This window comes from Camelus ferus, chromosome 20 (genome assembly GCF_009834535.1).
Source record: "Camelus ferus isolate YT-003-E chromosome 20, BCGSAC_Cfer_1.0, whole genome shotgun sequence".
Classification (NCBI taxonomy): domain Eukaryota; kingdom Metazoa; phylum Chordata; class Mammalia; order Artiodactyla; family Camelidae; genus Camelus; species Camelus ferus.
In genome coordinates, this window is record NC_045715.1 from 20,320,038 (window position 1) to 20,338,243 (window position 18,206).

The following is an 18,206-nucleotide window of genomic DNA, read 5'->3' on the forward strand; positions in this document are numbered from 1 at the left end:
ATCACTCCATGGCATTATGTAGAGGTCGTTTTTCATTCCTTTTTTTATGCTCCACAGTATTTCATATTTAATTCAGCCAGCCCCCTATTGTTAGATATTTGAGTTGTTTCTAGTCTTCTGCTGTTACAAACAGGGCTGCAATAAATAACCTTATGCAAACACTTTCCATATATTTGTCAGTGATTTTTTGGGATAGCTTCCAAGAAGTGGTATTGCTGGACCAAAAAGGAAATGTATATGTAACTTTGCTAGTTATTGCCAACTAAATTCCCCTCTGTAGGAGTTGCCTCGTTTTGCATTCCCACCAACAGTGTACTTGAATGTCTGCTTCCCCACAGCTTTGCCAGCATAGTGTGTTGACAAGCTTTTGGATTTTTGCCCACCTGATAGGTAAAAAATACTACCTTGGTATAGTTTTGATTTGTATTTTTGTTATGAGAGGCAAGTTGAACATCTTAGTATGTGTGATGAGGTCCTTTACATTTCTATCTGGAGCTGTTTGTTCACATCTCTTGCAATTTTTAAGTTGAGTGTCTGGGAGTGGAAAAAATTTCCCTTCTTCCCTTCTATGTTCTTTGGCTGGTCTAATAGTGAAACTGACATAAGGTGGATGAACAAGAGAAAAAACAAATTTGGGACATTTAAGAGCCCTTAAAAATATGAAACTCAAAGGCAGTGTGCAATTGAGGCTTATATGCCATCCTGAGCTAAGGAATGAGCTCGGGGACTGGGGCTTGAAGGGGAGGTGGGTAATTCACAGGAGGCTGAGAAGAGCAGATGTTTGGTCATTAGATGTTTGCCCTGCCAAGCAGGTAAGTCTTTCAGATGAAAAAGCTCTTGGCGGGGGCGGGGGGGGGGGGGGGCAAGGTGTAGCTCAATGTTAGAATGCACGCTTAGCCTAGCTGGTGTGAGGTACTGGGTTCAATCCCAAGTACTGCCATTAACATAAATAAACCTAATTACCCCCCCCCCTGAAAAAAAAGCCACAACAAACAAACAAAAACAATTTTTAAAAAGGTGAAAAAGCTCTCCCTGGTTGTAGCTCTCTTTCTGGGCCAGACCCCCTATCTAAACTCTTTTAAGCAGTTAAGGGAGAGGTAAAAAGCTTTTCCTGAGTCTCCTGGGTCTTGATTGCTTTCAGCTCAAAACAGTCCACATGCCAAAGTGACACATTTTTGGGTTGCCTATTTAGCTCCCCTTCAAGTTGTTGGTTCTTTTCCCTCTACTTTTAGAAGCTCTTCATATTTTGGGGATGTTAGCCACTCGTCTGTGATATGTTTGTCATTTTACTTTGCTTATAATAATGTTTTTTCTTATAAAAGATTTTGCTTTTACATTTTTATGTAGTCAGATCTATTCATCTTCTCCTTCAATGGCAGCTGGATTTTTAGTCATAGTTATAAAAGTCTTCTCCACTCTCAAGTTATAGAGAAATTCACCCATTTCCCTCAGTACTTATTACATGGTTTCACTTTATATTTTTTTAACATTCTGTATGGACCTTATCCTTTTGTATGCTATGATAAATGGACCATTTTTTTTTTCATACAGAGTTTCAAATTTGATATTATTAGCTCCCTCCCCCAGCCTCCCTTCAGCTTGCCTTTTCCTGGACATTTTATTCTTTTCTAGGTTTGCCAAAGCTGGACATGGATCAAAATAAACATCTTTTTCAACTCTCGGTGTTTGCTTTCATATTGCTGTCTATTTTTCTTTCCTGGACTCTGTGATTTCTGCACAATGTTTTTCCAGCAATTCAAGGGAGTTATGACCTTTCGGGCTTCAGGAAGAATGGGCAAAAGACCTGTCCAGAGAGTGATTCAAGCTGGAGCAGGTTGTGCAGATGCCTGGGAGGGCTGGCTCTGCTTGGGGGTGGGGTGGAGAATGGCTTCCTGGCGCTGGGTGGGGGTTGGCGGGCATGTGGGGGGAGTGAAAGGATGTTCACATGTGTGGGACATTCAGCTCAGTTTTTGTTGGTGATCCATGTTTCCTGTTTCCACCCACCTCCCACTCTTGTTTTCCACATAAGGAAGTGCTTTCTAACTGGAGATGAATGGCATCAGAGGGAGGAGGAGAAGAGGGCAGAAGGAGGATGGAGTCCGGAGCTGGACCCTCTCCTCCTGTGTGCTCACACAGAAACCAGGGCAGATTCATATTGTTATACCACCTCCTGTTGATTAGCTATTTTCTACAACCAAGAGCTAAATGCTTTACAAGGGATGAACCACCTAATCTTGACCTGCTAGTCGGCTATGGTTGTTATTCCCAGAAAGGAAAATAAGCTCAGAGGTAAGGTTGCTCAGTTGGTAAGTAGCAGGATTTGAGTTTATAACACATTGAATTCCGGGCTCAACACTCCTAGGTCTGTAGCCTCCATAATGAAACGTTCACAGAGCCCTGTGGTTCTGCTCACTTTTCCATCAGGGACTGACCTGACCCACTTCCCCTGCGGACGCCCACGGAGCTCAGATGTGGGCAGCGTGGTTGGCTCTAGACTCTGCAGCCATCACGCTGGGTTGTAAGGCTCTGTAGCTGGGGGACAGGCATGTCATCTCTTATTCCATTGCCGGCACAGTGCCTGGTGCATGGTGGACACTCATTACATATCTGTTGCTGACTGAATAGATGAAAAGAAGGGGGAAAGGAATGTGGAGAGGAAGGGGCAGGAGTAGAGGAGGACTCAGGGGAAGAGCGGAAGATTTATGGGTAAAGCAGTGGGGCTTGAGGGTGCTGGGCAGGTGGCCTGTGTTGCTGTCTGTTTAGAAGCACATAAAAGGGGTTACTTGCACATCAAGGGTGGTTTCAATTTTTTTAGCAACTTGATCAGTGAGAAAATGACTGGTCACCTTCTGTCACTTATCTCTTTTTTCAGATGTAGTTTGTTTTCTGAACATAACATCTGATGGAGCCAGGACCTGCACAGAGCTCCCCTCTCTGCCTTTGAATGGGCATCTCTTCCTCCAGCCTTCAGATTTTGAACACTTCCATTCCATAGCCAAACCTCAACCCCGCTTTCAACTGGAAAACAAAACAAACACACAAACAAAAGCCCTGACTGTCCTCGACAAACAAGCTAAGGTGCAGGAGGTGTTCAGCTCTCTCAGGTGGCAGAGAGCAGAGAGACTCCCAGGTTAGCTCGAGGGGTGGGCTTTTTGGAAGGCTACACAGGCGAGCAGGGAAAATAGCAAATGGTGTCCGCAGGCCTTGAGGAGCACCAGAGTGCCATTCAGGATAAACCGGCCATTGGACAGTGTGGCCTGGCCGAGGGGGGAAGCTGCAGTCAACGAGGATACGGCAGGAGCTCTTTGAATTCCACAGCCCTTCCAGGGCCTGAACAGCAGCCCTGTCTCCACATCAGCTCCAAACCCTGCTCCGCCTTCTCAGCTCTGTCTCCTCTGTCTCTTCTTTCTGCTCCAGTACCTCAGCTTCTACAAGCTGCCTGTTTTGTTTTGTTTTCTTTCTTTCTCTCTTTGTTCCTTTCTTTCTTTCTGCTTTAGGGTACAGTAAAATTATCATTTGGGGGAATATTTCTCTTTCATGAGAGAAAACTTTAACAAAAATTTTTTTCCATTTTTAAAAATGGAGTATAGTCAGTTTACAATGTTTCATCAATTTCTGGTGTACAGCATAATGTTTCAGTCACTCGTATACATACGTATATTCCTTTTCATCTTCTTTTTCATTATAGGTTACTACAAGATACTGAATATCGTTCCCTGTGTTATACAGTAGAAACTTGTTCATCTACAGAAAACTCTTTAATGTATCCTTTGCTTATATGAAATTAAGGCAGAGTCTGAACTGAGAGGCTGGTCAAAGAGATGTTACATTGTTGAGCGCAATGAAGAGAAAGGGTATGTTCCCTGAGCAGAGAGATGAGAACTGTGAGGAGTGGGGTGCTCTGGGGCAGAGATCATTTTAGGAACAGTCATCTGTGATACAGAATTCTACCTGTAACAGAGCAGGCCCCATGGGGCCTTCCCAGGGCAGACCCTTCCTCCATACCCTCAGCCTTAGCTCCTCTCTAAAGTACCTAGATAGCACCTGATGCACATTTTGTGACTTGTTTTACAAAAGTGAAAACCCCCCACCAAATGGAAGCTAACTACTTGAGGACCATGAGCACACAGCCCCCAGGCCTAAGGATTCATAATGTTAATCCTTGTGATACGTTACCTCACCATCAACCAGAGAGTTGTGCACGAGCTGATCACATACTCCACGACCCCTCTCCCTCACCTGGCCTTTAAAAATGCTTTGCTGAAACCCTTCAGGGAGTTTGAGGTTTTAGAGAACGAGCCACCTGTCCTCCTTGGACTGGCACTTTTACAATAAATGCTGCTCTTTCTTTCACCACAACCTGGTGTTAGTAGATTGACTTTACTGTGCTGGGCCAGCAGACCCAAGTTTGGTTCTGTAATATACCTTTTCCTGTGTTCTGGGCTATAATTCTGTTTCTTGACTGGCTTATCCATGGTTTAAGCCTCCACTGAGTTGATGCCTAGCCCATTGTCAGCTTGTAAAGGAAGGGAGGGGCTGAAGAAGCTAGACCCCCACAGGGAGACGGTGAGAGAAAGGAGAAGGTGATATTGACCAGGAAAATGGTGGCACTTCCTGGATTAGGGCTCTGGACTTCCTGCAGTTGTAGAAAAGTGGGAGCCTGAATTATCTGACTATCAAAAGAAAAAGCGATGGCCAAAGGCTGAGAAATTTGTGGTCTTCCCTTCCACCATGTAGAGCCACTATTTGCCCCCAGTGCCTGCATATTCTTGTCTCTCTGTTGAATGACTCTAAATCCCCACCCTCTACCTAAAGCAGCCCTACTAAATCCTACCTTTCCAAATATCCTCCCTTTCATATGTTCTTCTCCATCTTCTCTGCCTTCTTCCTCTTTTCTTCACTGCTTCCCAACCTCTTGCTCTCATTCTTCAACATTTTTCCTCTTTATTTTTTTTTTTCCCTCTTTCTATCTCACCATCTTTGGTCTTTTCTTTTCCACCTCCCCCTCTTCCTTACCTACTTTCAGACAGCTCCTTGCTTTTTCCTTACTTTTCTTTGCAATGGCAACTTATCCCAACCCCTCACTATACTAGAGGGTGCCAACCGATGGCCTGCTGCCTGAATATCTGCAGAAACATGTAATTTGCTAACAGGATGTTTATTTAAAAATATTGAATGCACTCCCAACATTTAAAAATGGGAGATTGCACATAAAAATCCAGATTTCTAGATTTTAAAAATTCAGACTACCTGGCATGGTGGGGCCCACATTCATTGCTGGTGACAGTGGAGCTGGATGGCAGCTGTCCCTTTCAGGTCACTAGAGTCCATTTGGTGTCCCCAGCCTCCCTAACACTGAAGGAAAATGTTAATTGGCATTTATCATTTAGCTTGAACAGCTGTTTTTCCTCTAGCAGAGAAAGCTTAGTCCCTACCCACATGTTTACTCCAAAGTGGGAAAACAAAGAGACAGAAAGAGCCTTGTTTTTCTCACCCCTAGCATGCTATGACGTCATTAGCATTTCCTGTTTTGCCCTGGCAGGCAGTTTGCAACCTTTGCTATAGACAAAGACTCAGGTCTCTGTCTCCGGCTTTTTCTCCCTCTCACCTCTTTCTCCATTGTACATCCTCCTCCCACCTTCTGTTCATATGAAGATTAGTATTTAATGCATTGCTGTAAGGTTAAATAACTTCAAGTCCACTACTGAAACTGTTTCAGCCTTCAGTCTTTCAGAAAAGGTCTGTGAAAAAACATTGTATTTTTACAATAGTGTTTTGTGTGTGGACCTAGAAGAAGGTGAGCGCAGTTACTTGATCAAGAATCTATTACTCACAGGGAACTATATTCAGTTTCTTATAATAACATATAATGGAAAAGAATCTGAAAAGAAAAAATATATATGTATGTGTATGTATAACTGAATTACTTTGCTGTACACCTGAAATTAACATTGCAAGTCAACTACACTTCACTAAAAATTAAAAAAAAAAAAGAAGAAGCTGTTAATCATCTTGCTGTCTGTGTCAACCTATTCATGTGGATGAGATCTGAGAAACTCACTGAGCCAGCCCAAAGACAGCCTTCTTTTAGGGTCATTATCAGCTGGGGGATGGCATTTCCTTAGTAGTAACAGAAACCTGAAAAAAACAGTGACATAAACAAATTAGGAGAAAATTTTCCCACATTTAAAATGACTCTCAAGGACAGAAAGGGCCTCCTAATAGCATAGCAGGAACCTGGCTCCCTCCAGCCGCCTGAACCATCATCTACAGGGCTGACTCTGTCCTGCATCAAGAACCTCATTGCCTAATTTATTTTCCTCCTTGACACTTAGACATTCTGACATACTACATACATGTGTCTACTTGTTTATGATCTGTCTCCCCCAACCAGCCTGTCAGCTCAGTGAGGGTAGGGATTGCTGTCTGTTTTTTTCATGCTGATTCCCCAGCATGGAAAACAGCATGTCTTTGTTGAGTCAATGAATAAATGCTCTTGGGGTGACTGCTGGAACTCAAACCAGCACGTTTGTGTTTCTGGCAGGGAGAAGTAGGAGAGGAAAGGGCTAAAGTGGACCCAAGCCTGGAGGGTGGGTCTAGAAGAGAACTTTTCTGCAGGTCCATTCAGTCACTTAGGCTGGCACTCCCTTGGCCAGAACTCTGTCACACAGCTACTCCTTCCTGGATGAGAGGTTGAGAATAAAAAAAAATTTAAAGCAGAGGAGTATTGCTAATCGAAATAAACTGGGGTTCTGTGAGAAGGAGGAATGGGAGAAGGGAATTCGGGACACCGCAAGGTGGCTGTCTGATGCCCTCTCTTTGAATGCTTGGAGCTTCAGAGATCATCCGTGAGGCTTTTCACCAGGGCCCTCTGCACATAGGGAGGTCCCAGCTTTCTACTTTATTTACTCTGTGAGTAACATCAGCTTCCTTGAACTTCACCTCACTGTGATTCCTTAATTCTATACTTACTGTTTATTTGTTGGGCTTCTAAGATATAATTGCAATATAATTCCAGGAATTGTGAGTAATAAGACCCACCTACCCCAAGTCTGCCAACTGTCCCATTTTTAGGCATTATTTTTCTTACTGAAATATTCAATGGCTTAAACCTACCCTCCAGGCCCCCATCTGTGTTTGTGCACACTGCGTGCATGTGTGGATGTGTGTGTGCATGTGTGCGTGTGAACCTGTGTCCACACACCAAAAAAAGAAAAGGGAGGAAGCCTCTCCATGCCCCTTCCTTCTCCCTTCCAAGGCTGATGTTGTCCGGAGCCGGAAATGCTTTGATGCATAGAATGCGGGCCCGTGCACCCCAACAGGTAACCAGAGGTGCAGGGAGAGCTGGCCCTGAAGGCCCTGCCTGTGAGCTCATAAAGGTGATGTGTAGGGCTGAATTCCAGCTGGTGCTCATCTCCCTTGGCCTCCCCGGCATAGTGTGTGGGCTGTTTGCCTAGACGAAGGGGCCCTTTGTTGCCAAGCTTGTATGCCTACGGGCTGCCTGTGCCCAGAGGAAGTGCCTTTTCCTATTTAGTCACCCTGAGGAGGAGTCCTTAAAATGCACACAGAGGGTGAGGGTATAGCTTAGTGGTAGAGAGCATGCTTAGCATGCACGTGGTCCTGGGTTCAATCCCCAGTACCTCCATAAAAAAAAAACAAAAAAAAACCAAAAAAAAAACAAACCTGAAACAAATAAAATAAAATGCACACAAAGTCTTCCTGTGGGCTGGCTGCCGCCTCCTCTCCTGTATGCAGGTCAGTAGATTTCACCCCTGCTTGTCTTGAAAGCCAGGGATCTGTGCATCGTCACTGAACCACCCACGTACCCGTCTCTTCCTTCTTTCCTCCATCCAGTCAATGTTTGACTATGGAATGAAAATAAGCTGAAGACAGACACCTTCTGTTCTTCTCTTCAGACCGACACCTTCTGTTAGGAAGCCATCTCCCTGCCTCCCCAGACTGCTGCCGTGAGTGAGATGCAGCCAGTGCCCACGGGGTCCAGCCTACGCTGTGCTCCACTGAGGGACACTCAGGGAGGTCCCAGCCTAGCTCATGACGCATTTCCTAATTGCCTCTGCAGGTGACTGACCTCAGCCTTCCTCATTTTAATTCCATTTTAGAGAGTGACATCTTCTGATACCAACATCAAACTGGGATGAGCTGTTTGTGGAGCCCCACGTGCACTGGCCGCTCCTTCCAACTTAAACCTGTGAAGGTATGAAATAATCCAATCTTAAAATGCACAACGAATAATGAAAGTACTGAATAGTTAAAGAGCAGACTGGTTTTTAAAAAATGACAGGTTAGCCCGTGTATCAAATTAAGTCTCATAGAGAAGCTCACTATATTAAAAACAACGAAGGTGGATCTTCTGGGTGAAGAAGGCGGTGGGGTGGAGCCCTGCCCACTGTGTACCTGTCCAGATACTCATCAGAGCCCCTCAGGCATCTGGGTAGCTCTCTAAGGGTCGGTTGAACATAGTTTGCCAATACATAGGGTATTGGAAAGAACCCAGGCTTGGAATTAGGAAATGGTGTGAGTTCTTGATTTGCTACTAACTCTCTCAGTGGCCTGGGGCAAGTGAAACCACCTGATCTCTCCCCGTCAGCTTCATGTCACCCACAGGAACAGGAGAACAAGTCATGTAGGTGCCTGGAGCTCAAATGGAGAATTACTCATATATCCCCTCCTCCTCATCTGCTCAGAATGTCCTTTCTCAGCAGCCTCCTCCATCTCGTCACTGGGCTGTGTACCTTGACATACTCTGGGAGGCAGAGCTGGTTGCCACGTCAAACTCCCTTATCCTCCTCTCCCTCAACAGTGGCGCCTCCTCAATCCTGTCTGGGTGTCCATGTGCTTGAAAACGCTTCCTTAGAACCCTTGCATCTAGAGGTGGCCACGTGACTATTTGGCTAATGAGTCATCAGCAGAATTTGACTTGGTGGGGCTTTCAGGAATTCAATTGCTTTTCTGATTGATTTAGGGGGAAAAAAAAGATAAATTCGGTTGCAATATGCCTTTTGTTGTTCTTTTCTCTTCTTTTTTGCCTGAAATGTGGACGTGATGTCAGAGGCGGGAGCAGCCACCTTGCCCACATGAGGTGGAAAGATAGACATAAGGACATAGCAGGAGGTTAGATTCTTGGTGACTTCTTTGAGCAGCTGTGTCAGCCCTAGCTGTCTGCTCCAGTCTCCTTGAGTATTTTATAAGAAAAATAAACTCCTAATTGATTAAGCCAAACACAACTTCAACCAGGACACCTTCTCTCTATGTTGTTTTGTTTGGAGCTTCAGTAAACAGTGCCTGATGTAGTCCTGCCTTAAAGTGCTGCTCCCCCAAATTACTTCCTAGATGCAAAATCCATAAATATATACAAGAGGTGCCCATGTTACCCACTCCCTTAGGTGCTGCCAGGGCCTCTGGGAAACCAGACTCAGCCCCTGCTTCTCTGTGGGAGGACTGGACATAGCATCTTTGAGCTCCAGTCTCCTCCTCCATCATCTCAGGGAACTGGTAACTTCTTTGCAGGCATGATGTGTTAAAAGCCCCAACCTCATCCCTATGCTTTCCACCAGAAATTAACACATTATTGTAAACTGACTACACTTCAATTAAAAATAAAATGAAATAAAATAAAACAAAAACTTAAAAACCCCAACATCATTAGCAATTATAATTATTATCAGCATTCCTCATGACCTCAGGAACTTCAGGAATGCCTCAGGTTTTTCAGGGTCTTCCCAATGGGAGTTGGGAACATTTGCTGGTGAGCTCACCTCGGGAGGTCACCAGACCCTGAGCATTTTTATCCTCATGAAACCTCACTTCCTTCACTTAAGATAGAGAACTAGAAAGAGTGTTCTCACTTACTTACACCTGGGATAGGTAGGTGGGAGGTACCCACTCAGGCAACACGAGGGACAATAGTCCACCAAACTGGGAGAGATGGGTCAACATAGCAACAATCTCTTCCCTAGTGAGCACTGCCCTCCTTGGGGAACTGGCTGGACGTGGGGTCTCGGAGCCACTAAGACCCATCTTGCCCATAACAGCGAGAAAGGGAAGTTCCAAAAGAGGTGGAGTCTAAGTGGAGGTCTTTGAAGGGAAATGGGGCAGTGATTTTGCCTCGACTACCCACCTCCTTATAATAATAATGATAATAATGGTGTTTTAATAACCTTTCTCCCATGACCTTGCTTCTCACTATCTCCCAGGGTATCTCTATAATCTCAGTATTTGACCCTAGCTACAAGGATGTTTCCTATTAGTCTCTATTTTGCAATTCTCTTAAGATCTTCTAAGAGCCTTTTGCCATTGGTCACTCTTTTCTCTCTAGTCCTTATGTGTCATCTCTCTTTCTTGCTTATTTCTGTCTTATACTCACTCTTGAAATCTGTCTCAGAAGACTTTCTGAAGCCACCTTGGATGGAGACGTTTTCCTTCTCCCCAACCCCACAGCTCTTAGTTCCTACGGCTTCTGAGATCATCAGCAAACCAGCATGTGCTTGCATCAGACTTACTCCCTGCTCCACCCTTCAGATTCCTTAAGGCAGGAATTGTCTTGTACTCAGACCTCCCTTGGCACATTGTACTTGCTTGATAAGTATTCATTGAATTCAACTGAAAGTTCCAATTTGGGAAGAAAGGACAGACATACACCAAGCATGATACATTTAAAGAAAGTGGAGATCATTTTCCTTGGGAAAGACCTCTGCCCCCATTGGTACGGGACAGGAAATAAAAGTCATGGCTAAAAACCACCTGCTTGGAGAACACTTTTCTTTAGGAGAAACGCATGTTATAAAAGAAGTCACCACCGCCTCTCATTGCCTTTAATAAGGAAGTTCTGAATAACTCTTTCCTGGAGACCCACTGAGTCAGAGGTTCACACCTGGTTAGGTAAGAGGAGGGTGTGATCAGAGAAGAAGTGATGAATGTGGGTTTTTGTTTTTTTTTTTTTTTTGGCTTCAGCACCCAGCATCAGCTATTTGTATATCAGAAATGCAAGTTTCCAATTGTAGAATCCTTGCTATTGTTCAAAGTGCTTTCATACACGTGCCCCAACAGGACGGTGCGAGTTTAGCTGTCTAGAAAAGAAACTTGATGGAACAGGTTCAAAAGATCCCTCAATTCTTGCACTGGAAAAAGACTCTTTTCCAGGATGGGAACATGGCAGGAAAGGAGAAGCAGGACCTCCCCGTTCTGATAGTGTTAGCATGGAGACGTCTAGCAACCAACTGTATATGAACATCGGAAGCTTTGGAGGGAGAGAGTGGGCTGGAGAGTAGATTTCAGAGTCATTGTGTGTAAATGGATATTAAAGAGCTGACAGTGGGCAAGGTCACCCTGGGAGGGTGTGAGGAGGAGGACGGACTGAAGATGGAGTCCCAACACTTAGGTGGTAAGGGGAGGCCAAGACCCCTGATGGCCAGGGAGGGACAGCTGAGAGGTTAGGAAGAGGTCAGCGAGGAAGTCATTATGGAAATCAAGGGAGTCAAGGCCTCTGAAAGAGAGAGAGAGAATTAATCAACCCCAAATGAAATAGGGTTTCTGCTATAAGATAAGAACCAAAATGAGCCCTTTGGGTTTGGAGAGGGGCAAAGGATGAGATGACTGGAATCAAAGTGGAGACAGGAGGTATATTTCCATGGTGCTGAGAGAGATTAGAAGTAAGGAGAGTGTGGCAGACACGGAGGTGCACCGACGATCACCAGCTGTCAGCTCCTTTGTGGTCCTCCTTTCTCTGGGCAGTTCCATGTGGTGACTGAGCAGGGCCAGGGTATAAAGATCTGGCTGTTTTGGCCTGACCTGTCTTTGCTCTGATAGGTGATACCTGCTCCAAGCTCTCCACGGAGTTATCCGAGGCTTTGCCAGGCCTGAAGCCCAGTGTAACTCCTTCCTCTGCCCTGTCCTGCTTCCTGGTCCTTCGCTTCACAGGTGTTGATTCCTAACCAGTATCTTGCACCCCAGACTCCTTCCTGGCTTCTGCTTCTAGAGAACCCAGCCTCCGACACAGAGTGGTAGAAATGAGTCTTTTGAAGAGTTTACTGAGAAGGGAAAAAGAAGATAGCAAAAGCAAAAATGAAGGCTTCTTTTTTCCATTTTGTTTCTTTTAAGAGTAGGAAGAAGAGGAAGGAGGCAGTGGAGAGGGGGTGTGTGATGATACTGGCAAGAGAGAGGATGATTGACACCATGTGGTCTCGGGATGAAGAGAGAGGGTAGAGTTTAAGGCCAGGAAGAGTGAGCTGAAATAAGATGTTACCTGGTCTCTGAGACTGAGGCTGAAGACATACTAATGGTGTGATCTAGAGTATTTGGGGGTTGGTCAAGGAAGCAAAGAACAATCTGCCCAATGGCTTCAGTTCCAGCCCTGGGAGATAAGCAAGTACTGAAGGGATGAAGGGAGAAGTCCTTGAGGTTGAGGTGAATGAGATGCTTTCCCCCACAGTGAGAGAGGATCTGGGGGAGGCAGGGCAAATTTTAGCACAGCTGGAGAAACCTTGGGCAACAGTCATTTAACAAGAAGATGAGATCTTGGGACAGAGAGCAGAAAAATCCACTTCATCCTGTTAGAATCTGTTTGGTCTGTCCAGACGGATTTTGGGTATTGATTTTGGAATCCAGTGAGTTTTCTATTTCTTAAAACTGTGTGCCACCCACATATTTGCTAAACACACACACAAGACACCATACAAATATTGAACAGGGCAGAATCAAGCTGTGAACCTTCCAGCTCCTTGGGATGGCTGTCATTTGATCCGCTCCAGTTTCTCCCAACTGTACAATGATCTAGTCCATATGTCTCCATCTGTTCCAGAAGTATGTGATCTGAGATGTCATGGAATGCCTTAATCAAATGCAGACCCCGGGTTATTACACTGCCTTGTTCTGTCATTCTAGAACCCTGACCAGAGAGAACATGACATGAGGATTTTTTGGTGTGACCTGCCCTTGCTGAGGCCTCCTGAGCCCCTGGTGGACACAATTACTTTTCCTTAGGGCTCACAAAATATCTTTCTGTATCTCATTTAAGGATTTTTGCCTGAGGTCATTGTCAAGGCCACTGATAAGTAGTTTTTAATATTCACCTTTTTTCCACCTTTGGAAGTCAGAACTATGCTACCTCCCACCTTCGAACATCTCTCTGCCCATCCATGATTCCTCAGATTGTTGGCAGGGTTGTTTTGTTGTTGTTGTTGTTGTTGTTGTTGTTGTTGTTTTTAAGTACTCTAGCATGGAATCCATCCAGACCAGGAGGTTTGAACATACTGGGAGCAGCTACACTTTCTCTTAAGTTCTCTTTCAGGCCTTGGGTTCTGATTCTGCTTACCATGTTGTTCCACCCTAAAAAGATTCTGCTCTCCCTGTATCATCTGGAAACAGGCCACAATTGACCACAAGCAAAGGGACCCATTCCAACTTGTCCTTTTCCTTCTGTCATAACTGGTTTCACCTCCAACCAAGACCAAATTTCCTTATCTCTCCCTGCAGGGATCCAGACACCATCAAGTTCAATGTCCTGGCCCTTATGGAGTGAGTGAGATATTCTAATAGGAAAACGGGAGGAAAGTAAAAGACAAAAAGGGAATAATTCTAAAAAAGACACATGCACAGTTTTTTCCTGCATTGCAAAGGCCCTGCTCCAGCTCACCACCCCTGTAATCGCAGGTTTCTAATTTATTTGGCCACCAGATGGCATAGCTGAGTGCTTTTTTTTTTTTCCTTTCTAAAGCAGGGGAAGCTGCCAGCCTAAAAAAACCCAACAAACAATATTAGATAATCAATGCTGAAAAGCTCCACGTGAAAGCATCTTCTACTTGTCTGTTCTAAGTGATAGTTGATATTTTGACATAGTTTCCTGTCCATCAAGGTACATAAAAATCCCTTTCTTAAACTTTAAATTCCTAAGACGGGTCTCCCGACCCTTTTCTTCCCTGCTTGTATAGAAAGCCCCCAGGAGTGAGAATTGGAAGTGGGTTGTCTTGACCTGCATCTGACACGTACTTCTCTTTGCTATAAACTCCTCACTTCTGAGCCATTGAATTTCCCCGTGGATGAGAGATTGAGGAATTAGTGCTAATATTAACATCATTGGACTAATAAAACATGATCCCACTCTGTGAAGAGAGGGGCTGGCTGTCCCGTGGGGGTCTGAGGACAAGTAGACTTGGTCCCTAGTATTAGCCTGTCCCTTTTGGTTGCATCTGGCATCTGCTTGATCTGATTTGGCGCTTGCGGGGTTTGAGTCCAAGCTAAGGGGTATCCAAGGGTCAGCTGTGGGTCTTTGAGGCCGAGGAGGTGGGAGGAGGAGGCATGAGACCAGTTATGACAAGAGGGAATTGAGAAAAGTGAAAACACTCGGTGCTTGTTTTGTGCTTCTGTACATTCTGAGCCCGGGGAATTTTAAAGGACTTTTCCTAATACTTATCTTCGATGGATGGAGCCCTTCATTCAGTAAATATCCCAGGCACTGTGTAGGGGTTGGGGGTAAACAGTAAAGGAAGCAGAGTTCCAGCCCTCAAGGAGCTTTCTAAGTTCATTTTTCAGCCCCACAGGGACAAGATGGAAATCCCAGGAGCAGTGCTTTGACCGAGGCCCCAGGGACACCCAGTGCCCAGATGTGTGGACGGAGACACAGCTCCCAGGGAAAGCAGAGTTCCTTTAAAACTCCGTTGACCACAACGAATAAATCAGAATGGCAGACCTGCAGGATAATATCCTGGCTCATTTCTTATGCAAAGGAAAACATTGAGGGGAATAAGCGAGGAGGGAGCAGCATAGTGGGAACCACGTTGCAAAACTGTAAATTGCTCCCTGGTGATTGCCAAGATCTTGATGATCAGAGAAAATGGTGTATGAGGCAGAGCAAACACACCCCTGTGATAAAGCCAGAAATTTCATCCCCAGGGAAAGATGCTGCCAGAGGCAGTGCCGCAGGGGTTGGGGAGGGTCAAGATTGTTACTTTTTTAATATATTACATATTCCTACTGATAATTGGAAAGTCTAAGCTCGTCCTACTTGCCGCACAATAAATCGAGAAAAGAGTACTTGGGGTAAGGAATAGCACCTTTATTCAGAGAGCCAGCAGACTGAGAAGATGGTGGACAGATGTCCCAGAGAGCCATGTTAGCCGAGTTAGAATTCAGGCTTCTTTTATACTAAAAGGGGACGGGGAAAGGCCTGGTTCTGGCCAGACTCTGGGGGGTTGTAGTAAGTTCTTCCTGCTTGCAGCCATTCCCAGGTGGGCCTGCTCAGGATGTTTCCTCTGAGCTAAACAAAGGTATTTTAGCTTCAAGTTCATTACCTGGGAGGCAGGGTTCCCAGAGATGGCCATTATGTATAATGTAAGCTTATAGGCAACATCCCTTTAGTGATTAAGTTGTAATAAAAAACAAAAGTTCTTCCCTATTACAAGACTGGTGTCTGGAATAATAGTTGAGAGGCTATTGAACTTTCTCAATGAGAGGTGATGAGCGTTTGAATGAAGACAGCTGCCAAGGGGAAGTGGGGGCAGATGGGAGACAGATTTCTAGGCAGGAAGGACCCATATGAAGACAAGGGAGAGGAAGATGACTCTGGAGAGAATAGCTAGGCCCCACAGTGTGCTTTCCTCCCACACCATGCTGCCTTGTCCTGTAATGAGGACCCCACTTGAGTCCAACTCTTCCACTTTACAGCAAAAGGAAGAAATTGAAGCCCAGGAAATGGAAACCCTCATCTATGGCCGAACTGCAAGTTGGTGGAGGAGCCCGAGCAGAAGCCAAGTCTTCCTTCCCTGATCCCACCCCTTCCACAGGTGCACCTTCCAAACACTCAGGCCTGGGCCACACCCCTCCAGCCAATCAGAATCCCAGGGCCAGGACCAGCAGCTATTCCAGGACTGTGCACAAGCTCCTCTTCCTGCCGTGACCTTGACCGCACACTCTGTCTGGACCACACTTCCCTTTTCTCTGTTTCATAACTGCACTACATAATTACCGTATGTTACATATCCCTACTGATAACTGGAAAGACACTGAGTGTTTAGATGGAGACCTATGTGGAAACAAAGACCAGAATCCTTCTTCAGGGGCCCACTAGTAGTAATAAACTAGAACTGATTTGCAAACACTTTATTGAAACTGCAGGAGAGGGAGGCCTTCGGAGGCTGCTCTCCAGTAAGAGAGGGCTGATGGACAATCATTGTTCAGTCAGCAGTTACTTTGGTAAAATTGATCATCTCTTTATGAGTTTATTTTAGTAAAAGCAAACAATATTTTTGAACATAAAAAATGAAATCTTAAAAAAATTTTTATTTAATTGTGGTAAAATAAGGGAGAGTTGGTGTAGCTCAGTGGTAGAGGGCATGCTTAGCATGCACGAGATCCTGGGTTCAATCTCCAGTACCTTCGTTAAAAACAAACAAACCAACCTAATTACCTCCCTACAGGAAAAAAAAAGCCAAAAAATAATTAAACTTGTAAAATACACAGAACATGAAATTTACCATCTTTTCTGTTTTGGGCGGTACAGTGCAGTAGTGTTAAGGACATTCACACTGTGGTGCAGTCACCACCTCCCTCCATTCCAGAACTCCTTTCATCTTGCATGACTGAAACTCTGTACTCATTAAACAACAAATCCCCTGTCCCCACTTCCCCTCGCCCCTGGCAGCCACCATCCTACTTTCTGTCTCTATGAATTTGTCTACTCCATGTACGTGGAATCTTGTATTTGTCTTTTTGTGGCAGGCTTATTTTAGCTAGCATATTCTCAAGGCTCATCCGTGTTGTAGCACATGTTAGAATTTTCTTTCTTTTTAAGGCTGAATAATACTCCATTGTATGTATAGACCACATGCTCTTCTGTTCATCCATGACTGGACACTTGAGTTGCTTCCATCTTTGGCTATTGTGAATAATGCTGCTATGAACACGGGTGTATAAATATCTCTTTGAAACTCTGCTGTCAATTATTTTGGGTATATCCCCAGAGTGGAACTGCTGGATCATATGGTAATTCTATTTTGAATTTCTTAAGGAACCACCACACTGTTTTCCATAGTGGCTCCACTATTTTACATTCCCAGCATCAGCGCACCAGGGTTCTAATGTCTTCGCATCCTCACCAACACCTGTTATTTTCTGTTTTGATAGTAGCCATCCTAATGGGCGTGAGGTGGCATAAAACCCTTTTAGAACATGGGTTTTCTAATGGTTTTGATCTCCCCAGCCCCTAACTTTGCATAGAGCCTTAAGTTCCTTAATCACAGTGTTTTTGTCCAAGGAGATTTTTAGGACCATGACCCCCATGATTAGAGAAGGAATACTCTGTTGTCATTTTGACAATCTTTACCAACAAGAAAAATAAACATTTTAATTTATTTTAATTGTGTTTCATTATTAGTGAAGTGGAACTTTTCGCTATAATGTTAACTATGGTTTCTTTGCTGTGAGTTGTGTCTGAATTCCTCACATGGTACAATATAAAGTAGAAATAGCTGCTGAGTACTCTGTGTGCTCGTTACTGTTCTAAGGGCTTTACATGTAGTAACTTGGTTAATCCTGACCCACCGCGAGGCAGGTGCAATTATTACTGTCATTTGATGGAGGAAACAGAGGCACAGAGAGGTCAGTGAACTTGCCCACAGCCCTACCCAGGATGCCTGGATTCAGAGCCTGTGCCCCAACTACAAAATAGACAATATTTTCCTATTTTATGTGTTTGATTTTTTTCTATTAACTATAAAAATGAAAAAAAAAATATGTGGTTAAATTTATCAGTCTACTTCTTTCTTTTGTTGACCCATTTTTTTCTTTCAACCATCCTAGAACATCCTCTCCTTTTCATATAATAGAAAAAAAATTTTTGGTGCATTAGATGTTTTATATATGTATGTATTTTTCAAACAATCATTTCTCCCAGTCGATTTATTGAATGATATTTTTTGTTCCACAGTTTTGTGGTGGTACCATTCTGTTGCTTTTTATTTTCCAATTCCTTGTTTTTTTTAATGAACATTATACGTTCAATCATCTCTTTGAGGATTTTGAAGTCTCTTTCTGGTTGTTCTGTTCTTTTCACTTCATCTGGCATGAATCTGTCTCTGGAGTGTTGATGTTGCTAGCTGGCTTTCTCAGTGTTAGTTTTTGTGAATTTTGGAAATTTAGTTTCCAGGTTCATTTCCAAGTTTTCTATCTACCCTCTCTGGTTCCTCACTCCTCCG

At 44.3% G+C, this 18,206-nt stretch overlaps 2 long non-coding RNA genes across 4 annotated transcripts in view; one reads left to right on the top strand and one right to left on the bottom strand.

Moving 5' to 3' along the window:
- LOC116658372 overlaps positions 1-18,206 on the bottom strand; it is a 68,067-nt gene that overhangs the window by 3,892 nt on the left and 45,969 nt on the right. Inside the window, exon 2 of the long non-coding RNA XR_004313756.1 lies at positions 8,090-8,207. This is a non-coding gene — a long non-coding RNA (uncharacterized LOC116658372). The remainder of the gene's footprint in view (positions 1-8,089; positions 8,208-18,206) is intronic.
- LOC116658368 lies at positions 1,731-16,313 on the top strand. 3 transcript variants are annotated; one of them, XR_004313751.1, is made up of 4 exons: positions 2,087-2,289; positions 3,689-3,854; positions 8,121-8,215; positions 14,548-16,313. It is a non-coding gene; the product is annotated as an uncharacterized LOC116658368 (long non-coding RNA). The 3 variants fall into 3 exon arrangements; XR_004313752.1 differs by lacking the exons at positions 2,087-2,289; positions 3,689-3,854 and adding an exon at positions 1,731-1,834; XR_004313750.1 differs by lacking the exon at positions 3,689-3,854.